General features: G+C 33.7%; 1 long non-coding RNA gene across 1 annotated transcript; it reads left to right on the plus strand.

Moving 5' to 3' along the window:
* Positions 1–3,747: 3,747 nt before the first annotated feature.
* On the plus strand, positions 3,748–11,547 carry LOC127841647 (uncharacterized). The gene is made up of 3 exons (XR_008031194.1): positions 3,748–3,804; positions 7,452–7,568; positions 7,923–11,547. It is a non-coding gene; the product is annotated as an uncharacterized LOC127841647 (long non-coding RNA).
* Positions 11,548–17,932: the final 6,385 nt, after the last annotated feature.

A 17,932-nucleotide genomic window follows, 5' to 3' on the forward strand; every position in this document is an offset into this window, starting at 1 on the left:
TTCAATTTTGCCATACTATACGTATTATATAAATGCCTAAATACCAACCAATTTTCACACACGCACACAAGCATATATATTTGCAACCTGTGTGAATACCGTGACTTAAATAAGCTCAACAACGATAAATACTAGTATCAAATTAGAAATTCAGTTTTCCTATAAACGGGACCCCTTTGTGATCATTTCAAATCTGAAACCCGTTTAGATCATGTACAATTCTGGTTCATGAAATTTAAATAAAATATTTTACACGTCTGCTTCAAACCAGACCGCTTTGTAAACATAAAAAGAATACTCGTATACGGATTTTGAATATAAATATGTATCTTTTTGTATGCAGAAGATTACTAGTAATTCAGTAAGTGAACTCCAGCAAAGATCACAAATTACATGGCAAAAGGCTCCCGCTAAGAAATTTTGCGGAGGGTAAAGTCGAGATATAGAGCGAATATTACTACGAAATAAACGCATATAACTTTCTGGCTGCTATGTCTGGAAAGTGAGCGGAATTGAATAATTTTAAAAACGTAATAAAGAGTATAAAACGGCGAAAATTACCTGTTTCGGCACGGACGTCGCCAGCTTGACTTCCTTTAGATCATCACGTGATTACCCCCTCTAATTGATATTGAAACGCAAATGAAAGTTTAGATGATAAATGAACTGTTTAAAAGAGCCTTCTTTGTGATAACATGTCAGTAAAATCGCTACCTCTTGTTTGTGGGTTTCTTTGACAATACTACTGCTTACAACACCATTATTATGACACAAGCCTTAAACATTTGACAGATTATATTATCAACTTTTATATGTAAGCATTTTAAGTTTTGTATCTCAGAGTCCATATTTATTAACTGTAAGCTAAAAAAAATACGAACACAAATTAATTACAAGTGTGGTCTTTTGTAGATTTTATTGTTTGATACACATCTTATAGCTATATAGTCCTTAAACATTCAAGTCTTCAAAAAGAAGATAACCGTTTGATTCAATATTGTTTTATAACATCGTTTGCTAATATGTTTATATTTGCTTAAAAGTAAAAAACAGATTTATAATGCCCGGGGGAAGGGGTAACTTCGTATATACGGGTATATAGAGGTGTGCCGAAAATATGGGGTGTGTTTTTCGGCTAAAATTATAGATATGGTTTTGAGCATCTAAGTATAGATATGGCTTGACATCAGAAATTTGCTTGAATATAAATGCATATCGATTTGAAAGTATCAGTATCAAAATGGGTATGATGTTTAAATGGCAAAGTTGTATGATACATATATGAAATTACAAATAAACATATAATAGCAAATAAGTATACTGTATTTATATGATAGTGATTAAAATTCTAGTACGAAATGTATCCACTTTATCAAATTCTAGTATGGAAATGGGTTCACTTTATCAAAATTCTTGTATTGAAATGGGTCCACTTTCTCAATGGTATCGTATACAAATGGGTCTGCTTTTTCAAAAATCTTGTATCAAAATATCAAAATGGGTCAACTTTATCAGAGTTCCGGTATAAAAATGGGTCACATTTCGGAAGTCTCAGTGGGACACCCCTACCCTAAAATTTGGGAAGTTACCCCTCGCGATATAATGTTTATATCAGAATACTTATTGATGAATTTATCATTCACATGTTTACCTGCGTAAATGTATTGATAATGCAAATACTTTAATTTAAAAATAAAACGTTCAGTGCAAGTATATTGTTTCATTTAATTTATTCTTGATATAGATTAAATCGTCTAATATTAATCGCTATTCTATAAATTGTTTCTTCCTCTCAACGTTTTGCATTCAATTTTGCAGTTTGCGGCGTACCTGCATTTACGCTATCAAAACACTGGAACAACATCCGTCGAGTAGCTGTTGACACTTACCAATGCACCAAGCTGTAGATGTCTGATGGGAAGTAACAAAACAATACAGATTGCACCAATACCATAGAGCTCGGGCTCTCGCAATATAGACCTTCATTGATCCATTGAACATACCATGTACCCAATGAAATATTAATATCCAATGCCCTGTGTCTTTATCCTGATTACAGAAGAAGATAGTACCCGTCTTAAAAAAACAAAGAATCAATTCAATTCATCATGTACTTTCTTGTATAAACACATAGAGTTTTATCTCTTGTTTCATATAAATTTGTCAAAGAAAGAATGAAGAAATCATTTTTGGTGCTCAGTTAATAGATACTGTGCCACTTAACATCTCTATTATCGAGGTTGAATTATGATTGTAATGTTTCTGATCTATTCCGAAAAAGTATTGAACAGTAACTGTTGTAAATTTTATTCTGGTACATCGCAAACTTGTTATTTGTTTAAAGCACATGTTTGTGTTACTTTTTTCGGATTGGGCATATTTGTCATATAATGCAATATGTTACATTTGTTTTCCGCTATGTGCAAATAATTGCTTTTTGTGACAGTCAATAAATAATACTATGTTTTCAATAAACGTGTTTCCTATCTAACATCAGTATTGGTAAAAGTTATGCACTCATGTAGATTCATTTTGAGGAGTCGACCTCGATTACTGATAAAGCTATGATAATCGTTTATCGGATGACAAATTTAACGCGATTCATGAGGTGACAATCCCCGTTGAATTCAAATAAATAACATTGATACGGGCTTTGTTAAACAAACATTTTTTATTGATGATATCGCAATATGAATACATCGTACTTCATGTTGAAAACATCCATTTTCCAAAATAACGTAATATAATTGGTCATTTAGACAGTATGGAGCAATTGACAAGGCTAAAAATGTTATCCCACAAGTATGCAAAATTAAACTATTAATCACAGTAGTGGTTTCACGTTGCAAACAATATAGAGTATGTGATAAAAATATACAGACGGTCTATGGGATAGCGCAACAAATACACTGTCTGAAAGTGGCTGAAAGGAATAAATGGTAGATCTAAATATACGAGAGCCAGTTTGAAGTATCAAACGAGCAGCGCTCTGGGACAACTGGGCTTAATGCATGTGCGTAAAGTACCGTCGCTCATTAGCCTGATTTAATGTGTATAATTGTGATCATTTTGCGGCATAATGCATTCCATTAAAAAAGCGAACCTAACATACAATTATCTGATACATTTTTACAGTCTGCTTTTTGTTCAAAATAGTAAATCATTCGCGTAGACAGAATGACATTAAAGTGCTATCATTTTCAGTTACATCAAGATGCATCAGGGAAATACAATCTCTATCAATTAACTGTAAATAACACGTGTCACTGGGAATTTAGCTTGACACTTCTGGGTTGCAAAACAGAATCATTAATATCATATCCAGTGACAGTATCGTTTATCTTTGTTCACACGACAAAATATGTTAATATGTAGGCAGATTAATATTTCTTTCAAAACTATCCTATTCGGAAAACTTAAATAGGTGCATTAACAAATTAAGTTATAGATAGCACTATGACGCATAATTGATGCATATATCTTGTTCGCAATAATGCATGCCCTGTGTTTACGTCAGTGTGGCCGGAGACTAATTAGTTTGTTGACAGTAGATGCGCGCTTGTAAATGGGTTCAGTCCTTTTAAATAGATGTTTGTTTTCGTGTCGGTGCAATTACCAGATAATAAATACGCAGTATATGCATTTCAACAAATTGGTTTGATTCATCAAGTTGACATGTTTATGTAACGATACATTTTTATAAGCAATGTTTCTTTGGACACTAAACAAAACAAGGATTTAACCAATAGGAGAGACGCTAGAGGTTTATCTTCAGGGCCCCGGGTGGGGTTGGGTCCTGTCTGGGTGATTTACACGGATTTTGTCATGTCTTGTAAACGTTATTAGTTATTTAGGATATTACATGGGCTTGGAAATATTGCATTAACAACTAATTTAAAGAATTATATGGACTTGGAAACATTATGTTAACAACTGAATAAAGAGCAAACAACTATTCATCGAGTTTATTAATGTATGTGTTGTTATGGCACAACTAGCGTTGCAGTCAACGGAATAAGTAGTAGAAGGCGCACGAAGAGTTCGGGTCAAGCATCAACCAGAAAGTAATTGTTGAATACAGTACGTTTTCAACATTTACTCACATGATCTTTACTTTCGTATACTTAATTATACAGACGTCGCACTTTGCGGAAACTCATCAATTGACTTTTAATGTAAGGTATGCATAAACTTTTGCAAATAAAGTGTGTTTTTCCCATAAAATAATTCCACAATTGCGTCAACTATCATTTAGAGTGACTTTCTGATAAGGATGGGTCATTTCATGTGACTTTCGTTAACAAACAACAGAAATATTTATGCTTTTAAAGCGACGTCTGCCTATTAAATTAGACGTTTAACGACTTCAATGTGTTGTATTGCCGTCGGTTTGTCTAAGTGTTGAATATAATTTATTATAAGTATTAAAATTAAATTGCTAGATGACGGTTTATGTCAATACAAAGGACAAATTTGCACAAAAGTAAGAACACAACGACAATGAAAATTTATGTTAACTTATTGTTAGATCTATTTAGAGTTTTCCATAACGAAGATATTAACATTTTTAATAAATATTTTATATTGTAAATAAGTACTAGTTTTATTTGTTTACGTAATGAAATATGCAATTCTTAATAAGCATACTTGGTACAACGCATCCGCATTTACTTGTGACTAATATACATGTAGATATGAAACAGCATATTTAACAAGAGATTGCCAAGAAATATTGTCCCCTAACGGAGAATTCTTGACGTAGGAACAATGAAATGATGTGCATAATCTCCATATTGCCATCTATCCATATTTCATGTTTCATGAAAAAATATGAAGAACTTTTTAAGTTATCGCAGGATCAAGACAAGTGTGACAGACAGACTGATTGACTGACTGACGGATAGAGATCAAACCATAAGTCCCCTCCGGTTTCACCGGTAGGGGACAATAAAAGTAAAATTTAATTTCGCCTGCATCGGCATTAAATGGAACGCTCTTCGTCTTTATTTCCCAAATATTTCTGTTACATTTCTTAAAGCGAATGTGCCCAATGCGGATATTGTTACAGATGATTAGAAAAACACTGCCTTTCAGTAAATGTTATAAGATTATTTTTATAGACTGTAAGTTTATCATAATTGTTTTCTGTCTCTCGGTGAAAACATAATTATATCTATATCGCTGTATATACAACGGGTTTCTTCTTTTTGATTATACTATGTATTCAAAATTGCATTATTTGTTTATTTTTAATGCGTTTTGACAAAACATTATCGTTTGATCTAAAGGTGGAACAAACCTGTAACACCATCCTAGAATTAACCCATTTATGCAAAGTGGACTCTCCCATCCTTTTAAATTGGATCAATTTATTTCCACAATTAGGGATGTCTAGTATATTTATTTCTATATTTAGAATATATCTTACAGACATTCCTTTAGCAAAAAGCGCAGACCCAGATGAGAAGCCGCATCATGCGGCGTCTCATCTGGGTCTACGCTGTTTGCCAAGGCATTTTTTCTAGACGCTAGGCATAAATGAGTTAAACATGTATGAGTTAAACGTACTTATTGTTATTTCCCCAAAGAGTGTACATATTGCAATACTACTCTCGAGAAACCAATCGGTTGATAAAAAGCGGACGCAATGTTCAGAAATATCCTATTCAGAAATTCTGCATCTGCCATGTTGAGCAGAAGCGTAGGCAGGCAAACATTAGGGTGCTATCTAAAATACATTAAACTCTGTATATATTATAGGAACATTAATTGATTTAACTGGCATTGCCGCTCAGAAGTGTCACCAGAACTATAGCTTGACGCTTCTGTGATGAACGATGTATGGTCATTGACCCGATTTCCAACGACATGATCGTTTTATTTGATTGAACAATACACTATATTAATTTGGGAATGATATATAATACACCAAGGGAAATTTTAAATTCTGAAACACAAATCACACTCATCCTTAAGGAATGTTAATTACGCAATAACCACGTTTTCATTATAAGTTCAACAGAACAGAATAGTATATAAGTTGAACACGTGTATTGATATTTGGCATTTATTTAATTATTACATGCATTAAATAATAGCCTTTAGAGCAATACCCCGTTGTAATTATTTCTTTTAATACACATCTCAGGGAAAATTGATCTGACCATATATAGAAGTTGTGCAATTCATATGTAAGGTTATACTCATCGCTTTTGCGATAGTTTGAAATATGATAATCTTGATGTTCATTCACGTCAGTTAAGGATTAACGTTAATATTATTATAATGCAATACATGGACATTTAATTCTGATGAGTGACTTTCTCGTTTTTCAATATTTATGTCAGGTTTATTTAGTAACCATTTATAAATACCAATTAAATACATCAGCAAGCACTTATACATCGACACACCGATTAATCGTATTTAAAATATTCAAAAACATCAGTATATATATATTTGTTAAATCGTTACAATCGACAGTTTGTATGCCCCCGGTAGGGTGGCATATAGTAGTTGAACTGTCTATCAGTCCGTGTGTCTGTCTGTCCGTCTGTGCGTCCGTCCGAAAACTTTAACATTCGCCATAACTTTTGCAATATTGGAGAAAGCAACTTCCTATCTGGCATGCGTGTTTATCGCATGGAGCTGCACATTTTGAGTGGTGAAAGGTCAAGGTCAAGGTTATCCTTCAAGGTAAGAAAAACTAAAGATCAAAGCGGCGCAGTAGGGGGCATTGTGTTTCTGATAAACACATCTCTTGTTCCTTGATAAAACACCACATTCGGTTTTTAATGAAATATACTGAGCTCTTCATGCGCCTCATACTACTCATTCATAAACTTAATATATTAAACGCATGTGAAACGTTTATTTGTGGTTGATATGTATCTTATTTATGCATTTCCGAAGTTAAAACATGACAAATGTTTTATCTTTTTTATTTTTATTTTTGTTGATTTGTTTGTGGGAAATAAGCTACTTTGACTGGCCCGCATTGATAAAATGACCACTATGAATAGATTACTTGCAATTACTTATTGACACTTTCGTTTTATACTTGAAGCTTACTAAATAAATATGAGCCGTACTCTGTGAAAAGGGGGTTTAATGACACTTTCCGCCTACAATGGATTTTTGCTAAGAAGAGACTTTTTGTAAACGAAAAATACCATAACAGCGGAAAGTGTCTCTAAAGTTACACTTTACGCACACTAATAAACTCCCTTTTTCACAGAGCACGATTCATATTTATATTGGCTGATGGTCACCTTTTTGCTATTTATTGCTGAACCAATAAATAATGCTTATGTGGCTCATATAAAGCCAAATGGAAACACTTCATAACTGTATTCTGAATTGTTCATTAACTATTACTTTCAGAGGTTTAATTCATTGTAAGCTGCAAATATTCATTCCTCTTGTATGAATGTTTATATATCGTGCTTCAGTGCATCGCATCACGGAAAAAAGCGTTTCACCATATTGTACTGCCAGCCTTACATGGAATCGATTACGGAGATGCAAGCTTGAATGATGCACCGATCATATAAGTGCCTGACGAATCGGTAAAATAGGAAGAAATGACGGAAATCCGGACTATACAACACCATATAAACCCTACATTAACAAGGGGGGGGGGGGGGGGGGGGTTATTTTATGCTTATAAAACAAAAGTCCGTATATGAATGTTTATCATATAAGTCGCTGAATTGAACGACCCAACAAATTATACGTGGAAACCGTAAAGGCATTACTTATTTACAGGGGGATATTAATGGAAAGTGAAGTTTTATTTATGTTATTACTTTGAAATATAAAGGGAAATTATTAACACTTATTTGAATGTCTAGGTATCTAATAGAAAAACTTGTTATTAAATTCCGCTTTCCAACACGTAACCGAACGTCATTGTGTTACAGTGAGAAAGAGGGACAGACGGGATGTACGGGTGACCGAGTCCATGTGCGGTACCGAATGCTGGGCAGATCACCGCCTCATCATTATCAAGCTTAATATACACATTCTTCAGCCCGAGCAACGTCCGCAAGGGAAAAATACCTCGAAACGCGTGAATATTTCTAAGCTGAAGACAGTTGCAAGCATTCCTTCCTTATTGCGTTGGAAGAGCGCCTGGCATCTGCCTCCAATCAGAACGTGAAGGCAGATTTGGCCGCCTCACTCAAAGAGCTTATGTATAAAAAAGCCACAGACATCCTTGGGCCCAAAACTAAGAAACACAATAATTGGTTTAATGAAAACTAGGACATAAAGTAATTATTGGATGAAGATCATCACCTCCATCAAGCCTACCTCAGTAACCCCAAGTCCGTAGCCAGGAAAGATGCATTCAAATTGTGCGCAAAAAGGTTCATCAAAAACTTCGTCAGATGCATGATGAGATCCAAGGCTATGCAGACCGGCGCGATTACAAAAAGTTCTAGGACGCCCTGAAAGTAGTGTACGGCCCAACATCTTCAGGATGAAACCCTCTCCTCTGTTCAGAGGGCCAAACTCTCATCACAGAGAAATAAAAAATCATGGAAAGGTTGGCCGAGAACCTTGACATCCTTCAGAACTGATCATGCATAATAAATGACCAAACCAATAATCGCCCTCCATCCAAAGTACCCATCACCGAGGGACTACATGACCTTGCTTGAGACCCGTCTGCTCTCCAATGTCAAGGCGCTGGACACTGGCGCCATCCTGGCTGAAGTGTACACAGCCCTTACTGCCTGGCCCCGTCAGACGTTTCTTCTAATTTTGGTGAAAAAGACTATTCTCCAGGCATTCAAAGACACTTCCACAATACATCTGCACAAAGAAAACTGATGTCCTATATCAGCCCGCGCATGGCAAGCCTTAAGCTGAGTACAACATTACTGTCAATTGCCAGAGACTGGACCGCTTCTTTACCTTGGAAGCAGACTCTCACATAATGCCACAATCGAAAACGAAGTGAACATCCGTATATCCATAGCCTGCTCCACCATTTGAAGACTACTGTATACCCAAATTTTTGGAACAGAAGAGGATCACCACCGGAACTAAGCTGAAAATATACATACAGTGCAGTGGTGCTCCCTACGCTGCTCAATGCATCCGAAACATGGACAGTGTATCAAGGCCATGCCTATCTTCTCAGGAAGATATTCAGAAATAAGTGGCCCGACAAAACCCCAGACACAGAGGTATTGGCTAACGCAGGTCTCCACAGCATCTTCACCATCGTGATGCAGTCCCAACATCGCTGGGCAGGGCACGTAGCCCGTTTGCCTGACGAAAGTCTTCCCAAAGGACCCTTTTATGGCGAGCTGAAACAAGGCCAGCGGTCACACGGTAGGCAAAAGAAACGCTTCAAACTCTCTAAAACCTCACTCAAAGCGTTTTGAGTCAACCTAGACACATGAGAACACAATGGATCGCACCATCTGGCGCGCTTAAATCTACAAAGGCACTAAGACGTATGAGGCGAACATAAAAACTGCCGCAGTGAATTAGAGGAAAGCCCGAATGGCCCGTGCTACCAACGCAACTGGAGACATGCTCAATACAATTCCGTGCAAGGATTTGCCTCATTAGTCATCTGCGCACACACAGACAAAACCAGTCCCAGACGCAGGGTTAAGATGACTAAAATGGTCCTCGTTAAGCCGACGGACGAACAACAACACCCAAGGCTTTCACGCAGCGTCTTCTGAAGTGATTAATATGGTGTCTTTATAGAGCGAGCGGTAAAATTTATTTTCCACGGTTAAACAAACGTTGGTACACATGACATTTGGTACTATTTCACCTCATCGAAATTTATTTGTAATTTCTTTTGTTCACATGCATGCAAATCAACTTTTCTGAAAACAAATCACTATCATATATATATAACAATGTATTCAAGTCAAAATCACCCGAAAACGGGGTGGATCGCTTTGAACAGCCATAACTTCATCAATTGTGCAGCGATTTTCACGAACTTGGTCTTATTCACCGCAGAAATGAATTTCCTTTCTGTAAATATATATGAAAATAATTGAGTACTTGATAACATTTCTAAGAACATCAGATAATACATTTACCAAAAAAGTTTATTTGACTGTAATGATAGTATTGAGTATCCAAACAATAAAAATTGATGTACGTTAATAAAAGAACTTCTAAGTAATTAGGGATTTAATGATGCTTAGCTTTTTCAAGATTTTGGCCATGAAAATGTATTCTTATCAGTCGTAAGGCGAAGATTGAGCGACATTTGTGCCGACTTGGAATGAGAGATTTCAAATGTCGACTAGCGCACATGTTTATCAACATATCGCCCTTTTTCAATTTCAATCGAACATGAACATATGTCATATAAAAAAAGTTTCCAGTAAGTTCAATCAAAATTACGAATGGCATCACATAGACTAAATATTGAGACAGCAAGTTGGCTAAACCTGCATCAATCTCATTAGATCAAAGAACGTGTATTGTTTGTAATAAGCTTGAAGATGCGTATCATTTTATTCTTGAATGTAAATTATTTACCGAACTGAGATCAAAATATATTTTATTAAGTTACAGAGAAAGATCAAACATGGACAAATTAAAAGAGCTAATAGCATCAAATAATGAACTGTTATTAAATCAAATCGAGCTGTTATAAGTATCATTCTATTTAGGTTCGATCGCATAATACCATTTCATGTATTCTAATATGTGTTGTACTGCATATATCTGGTTGTAACATTAATTTTATTGATGATGTTTTGCGCTTTGATTGTTGGGATAAAATGTACCGTGCCGATCTATTTATGTGGTAAACTGTCGTTATCAATGTACTGTCAAAACTGTATTTGAATGCGTTTTATCAATGGCCTTATCATCTTTTAATGAAAGTTATATTATTGTATCGTGTCTGTTCTTAAATGTGTTCTACAACATGTAATAAATTGAATTACATATGTTATGTCACATTAAACACTGTATTCGTAATTGCTATATTTGTATATAGCATTGTACATGACCCTTTGGTCATCTATATATTTTATATCTCGTACGTGGTCTGTATAATGTTAAGGTAGCGCACCCGTAATGGGCACCTATCCAACTATAATCTAATCTATTATTTTCCTAATCAGCATGATTTCACTGAACTACATGCACATTTTTAGGTATGCTTTTCATGCTTTAAAAAATATACTGATATTTTCAAAACCGCCCCAACACTCGGCGTTTGTCCAGTTTACCCTAGGGTATATGAAAGTTCCATAATTCATCCAGATTTCCAAATACAGTTTTCTTTTACAGATATTAATTTTTTATAAATTGTTATCTATGGAAAAGCGCCATGAAATGTAAGTGGTTTCAGGCAAGTAGAAATTGGGTTGGTTAAAAACAAAGTGTCATAAAATTCAAAATAGTATCATTAAAGTAATATTTTGAACTTAGTTTTTATAGATACACTATATACAGCAAACATACCAAGAAATTGAAAGATTTACCGTTTACTTTTTTAAATAAAAATAAAAATGCAACATGCATGGTTCGTTTTTTCAGCAGTAAATCACCCAATTTAGCCATAACGTTGTTTTAATTTCAAAAATTGAAGAATGTGCATAAAAAATGCAACATATTTAGCAATAAACATAGCTTATATGCCATATCAAATCAAATTACGTTAGAAAAGAAATAAAAGGCGTCACAAAAAAGTATACGTCGTCGGCAGGATTCGAACCTGCGCGGAAATATCCCAAAAGAATTCTAGTCTATTGCATTAACCTCTAGGCTACGGCACCTAATATTAGGCTCTTCAACCTTCGAAGAAATCGCGGGAAATCATTAGGTGTGGGCTACCTTAATGAAATGTTTGTTATTAATATCAAACTGTCACTTAAAACATTGTGTTTTTGTGTTTGTTTAGCTACAGACACCGTGTCATAATATCAGTATAATTAAATAATATGTTGTACTATGAGCAGAGCCTACAACTGACAATATATTCGTTTCGCCTAGATAGCAAGCAATGGCTAGTTCTCATGAAATTGATACAGGCATTAGAATGAGAATAATTGATATTTAGTAAAGTACAGCTAACGGTAAGATTAATATACGAAAATGATTCTATTGCTATCACGTATCTGTTACATGCACATATACTATAAACACAAAAATAAAGAAGCAGCATTCGGTTGGTTCTGTTTAACTTGTTTTTAAAGGCTCGCTGACCTCGCTACAAAGGAAATCCATTGATAAGCTGACTACAGGGTATATGTGTGATTTTATCAGACATGGATATTTGTTGTTTTTTTCAGGTCTCTATCTACCCCATGCGAAACTTATTCTTATTATAATAAAAAATGGATCGTCAGACCAACATAATAAATGACTACCTTTACATCCCCGCGCTTATTTAAAAAATATTTACCTTCATTGACGCTCTTTTTTTGGAGTGAAGATCCCGATATTAGTGAATCAAGAATTGTCCGAAATAGTTAGGAATGTGTATCGACAAATAAACCATCAACTATAGCTATATAATATCTAAAACTGTAAACAATCAAGTAATTATCTCCGTCACATTTAGCCAATGCATGTAAAAGTTTAATATGAGTTTTTATTGCAGAAATATTTTATCAATGCATATTTATGCTATGTTTTTTTTTTAAATTGATACAGTTTTGATGCAGCTGTGAAATGTGTAGGAGAAACAATCTTCTAGCAGTGTTGTCTTGTTCTCTACTCGCAGTTTGTAAGAAATTGCTGAATTAATTATTTTCTTTCATAACTATTTACTACAACATTAAATAATCTTTTGCTTGATATGAATACATACTCCAATGCGTAAAATAACTAATGCAACGTGTATTTTTTATATAAAACATATGTTCTTGCATTAAAACGGTATTAGGTAAGCACCACTCTTTTTAAAAATAAATACAGTCCAATCTGACTTAGCGGTCACAGGAGTATAGCGTTAACTTGGAAATTGGTTAGATTTATTCCGACGAAAATCAGTCCTGACATTAGTATAACGTTCACATGACGTGCGCGGCCAGTATATTTCACACCGAAAGACATCTTCATCCGTGTTAAAGGGACCTTTTCAAGTTTTGGTAAAATGACTAAATTGAAACAAAACACACACACCAACATATTTGCAAATTTTCGGTGTAATTATGCTGTATTCGAGCAAAAAGTAATACTGAACATTAATATGCTCTAGAATATCTTTAAAATAAATCCTTTGACGATTTAAAAACCTAAACATTATAAAGCGTTTCAAACGTTAAACGATCGAATAATTTAAAGAATTTTGTTGTTATCGTTATATTTTGTGACATTACGAGGACTGCTTACATAAAGTATAAAATACATCACTCATTGTATGAGCACGGATAGCCGAGTGATACCAGTGCTAGACTCTTACTCCAATGATCAGTGGTTCGAGCTCGGTTGAGTATTACTTTTTTTCTGATCTTATTCAAATAAGTGACACTCTGAATTTAAAAGATTTATTTAAGCTCTCTCTTGCATTTACAAGAATACAATCGGTTTTGAAATATGATATTAACCAGTTGGCATGAACCGTCAACAAATCAGTCGCGTGTATAAGCATTGCTAACATAAAAGTCTACACGAATATTAAAACATAAATGAATTTAATATTCATACAGCCAATAACTGAAATAAAAACACATTATTTAATCTTTATTATTACTTGTCTGTTGAATTGTATGAGCATTACTGCTTGCGGCGCATTCATAATTTTATGTTGTGCTTAAATCTAGCTGAATATATTGCCATTTGCACATAGTGTCCATTTTGCCTCCAATTGATGAAGTAATATATAATTCAATTGTATCGTGCATAATGCATGACTAGAAACTCGCCAATCATACAGGACATAACTGTAGGTGTATTGTTCATGTAGCTGAGAATATGCCTCTGAAAGAGATACCATTTATTTGAAACATTCGGCCGAAATGCAAAGTTGAACGGAAAGCGGTTTGTACAGTGGTGCAGACTTTCCAAAAAGAATAAAGTAACGACTGAATCACTTGAACGGCAAATAGAGTGGACACGGAAAGAAGTTAGTTATTTTAGTTAGTTTAAGTCCTTATGAGGTTTGTATTAGAGAGATTGGATACTATAGGCGGGTAGAGAATGGTTTTTAACAACACCAGTGGCAGTATCTAATGTTGCAACAAGAGGTGATTTGATGACAGACGAACAGTGCAATCTAGTTAGCCAAACATAACTCGTTTGAATTTATTGAAGCCCATATTTATACATCATAAGAATACTCAGACAATTAACCGAGCCACATACTATTATGTTCGATTTGTTAAATCAAAATATTAGTTTATGTAGTTAAATCATAAAACTCGTAGATACGTTCATGAAGAATCAGATATAAACATAAGCTGCACAAGCATATATTGATGCGTGTCCACAAACTGGCAAGTATTGACAACGTAAAAAATACAGTATTTAAGAAGTGAGCGTAAAACGAAAACACGAAACACATGACAAAGCCAACGATTGGTTTTAGTTTCAATTAAAGTTCAATTAGAATTTTTTTTGTATTATCAACGTACCGCTCATGTATTGATTGTTCACTTAAATTAAGATATAATACACTTCATGATTACGATAACTGTAGATGTGATAACTATAAAAACTTGGAGAATGATTTCAAACAAAGTGACATTAAAAAATTTGAGGATTTTCCCAATAGGAAATGTGGGGTTTTCCAGAGCTGTAAGTTTTGTTAGTAGTTTAATCACTTTTCTTCCTGTACAATCATTGAGATAATGGGTTCATTAATGGATGCAAACATATTTTTATGTGACAAAATGCATATTTTTTCGTAAGATTCGGGACAAAGTGTTCTACATTTCTACTATTCAGAATGATTGTTTAAGATTACTACATATCTGATTACAATACATACATGCTAATAGAATATGAAACTAATTTAAAAACATCGACAAGTGTGATAAGTTTGCGGCAACAACTATTAAGCATAAAAAAGAACTTTAAACAAATGTAATCATATATACATATGTCACAAATGTTTATTATAATACAAGGCCATTTTTAAAAATATAATATGTATGTTTGTATTGTATTGTATTGCCTATATGTACTTTCAATGAACTAAATAAATAGTGTTTAAACCAAGAGCAAGTTTAAATTAACACCTGTATCCCCTTGATCAAACGTAAGGGTAATAATTCAAAGATCAAACAGCACATAATACTATTTGACCTTTCTATAGTCTCAACATTAATCAATCCTATTATAACGATATTGATAACTGTGGTTAACATTCAAAACATGCGTGCGAATGCTTTAATGTTAATGCCGTACTAAAATGTCAATGTTAATGCCGTACTAAAATGTCAAAGTTCAAACTGTTATTTAATAAAATACTTGACAGTGTTATTAAAAATCTAGCCACAAATACTTACCTGTTGAGGGGGGTGTTACACCACACGCATATATGTGTCTTTGCTAAGAATGTGAAGTTCACATTTCGAGCTCAACGCTCGAAAATGGGTATAAAAATACGACAAATCAAGCATGTATCATATTATGCCCAGATACAATGATAATAATAAATATAATAATTGTATGCCTGAATAAAATAATTATGTTAATTATACTTCACTGCTATTATCCACTCATTCAACATTTAGGCAAAATTTAATGTACATAGTGACCACACATTAAGTTAACTTTTACTTCAAATGATGATATTCAACATTAAGTGCTCCAACAATGGGATAGCAAATTCCAACAAACAGTTTATATAGCGTCAAATGAAAAATGGAATTTTGATGGCAAAGAATAAACTGTTGTAGACTATTTTAATTATCATGGCACTGTTTTCAATTACACAGAGAGTTTTAAGCTGAATCAAGAATATTTAGCAGGTAAAGTAATTAAGGCATTCAACGTACTATTGCAACATTGTAAAAAGTACGCACTAAAGCCAAAGATACTGTGTCAACTTTTTGATTTATTTGTTGGCTCTATAATTATCTATTCAGCAGAGGTATGGGGATTTGCGCAATCAAAAGAACTAGAGAGAATACATGTACATCTGAAATTTTGCAAACGTATTTTAAAACTTAAAACTAATATATCTAATGCGGGCGTATGTTGGGAGTTAGGTCGATACTCTCTGTTCATAGCAAGGTATATACAAATTATTAAATACTGGAGTTAAATTATACATACAGATAATATTAGTATTAAAAGGTTTATGAGCAGGCCGAAGCAGATTATAACGATGGATTAAACAAATGGGTATATAATGTTAAGTTATTGCTATGCAATCATGGTTTCTCTTAAATTTTGAAGACGCTAAAAATGTCGATTTTAAATCATTTATTTGTATTTTTAAACAACGTATCATTGACAATTTTATTCAGGAATGGTCCCAGAGCATGGAGACAAACCATGTTCTTAATACTTATGTACTTTTCAAAAACAATTTTCGTTATGAATCATATCTCGATTCACTACGTAGCAGCCTAAGAATGTTTTTCTGTAGGCTAAGACTATCGATTCACCCACTAAGAATACAAACCGGTAGATATGGTAGAAATAGAACTGCTAGGTATCAACGTTATTCAACGTTATTGTTTATTTTGTAATTCACATGATATTGAAGATGAATATCATGTTATGCTTATTTGTCCATTTTTAGAGGAGGTACGCAAAAAAAAAACATGTACCAAAGTATCATTACCAACGTCCATTGATGGTTAAATTTTTTGAAATGTTGGGCATTGATAACAAAACAAAATTTATTAAAATTTCTCTTTTTATTAAATACGTATTAACTAACTGTTAGTTCATCCTCGTTAAACAAGGACACATACTTTAACATTTTAAATAATACAATATGTATGTATATCACAATCAAATGTAATAAGTTTTATAATAAAGACCAGATATACCGTATATACAGGTATATCGTAGTTACTGAAAATATATGATTACCGTGACATGAATGTTCTTAATTATGCTTTGTTGGTTTTGTTATATTGACAATGTACATTGTGCAAGTCATAATAAAACACATGTTCTGTTCTATATTAAGATAAAATGTTCAATAGTTCGCCTAAGTGTAGGATGTCAAAAAATTGTGCTCTCATATTGTGGATTATTTTGAGAATACCAGTGAAAGGGAAAATCTGATTTTTGTCAGTGATATTCATTAATGTTTGACGGATGCAATACTTTATTTATCTTTAAAAAAAGATATGTTTAAAGTAGAAAAATATTTAAAACAATTTTATGTGTGTAAATATTTTGGGAATATTTTATAAACGGATTAATATTTTACCTGTGGTAAACACTTTCTCAACGGATTAACATACTTACAATCACAATGTGTCTGATAAGATAAAATAGAGATCAATTACTGGATTTATCTGCAGTATCTAGAAATCATACAATACCAAACAAAGGTACGTTAACCATTTTAAAGCATTACAATCTTTTGAAATATAGAGGTGACCTAGGTGGTAGGGATCAAGAGTTACGTGTATGGTACACAAATAGTGGAGTAAATTTAAATAATCTACAAAGTTAACCATCACAAATTCCAACTGTAACATCTTTTATAAGACACAGTACACAAAACATTTCAGGTGCAAACTTCAACAACCTCTCATACTCCACGAAATGCAATACACTCAATGGTCTAAATAAAAAAATATCTTGCCTTACATTTAACTGTAATTCTGTTGTCAGAAATAAAGATGTTTTGATTGATCAATATCTGAGAAAAGGAAACATCGACTTTGCCGTATTCACAGAAACCTGGTTTTCAGATGAAAAGCGACACCAAATAGATACATCAGACATAAATCAAAATGGTTACACAAGTACTGTAAATCGTTCAAATAGAATAGGCGGCGGAGTGGCTTTAACTTGT

The sequence above is a fragment of the Dreissena polymorpha genome, chromosome 8 (assembly GCF_020536995.1).
Source record: "Dreissena polymorpha isolate Duluth1 chromosome 8, UMN_Dpol_1.0, whole genome shotgun sequence".
NCBI classification, from domain to species: Eukaryota; Metazoa; Mollusca; class Bivalvia; order Myida; family Dreissenidae; genus Dreissena; species Dreissena polymorpha.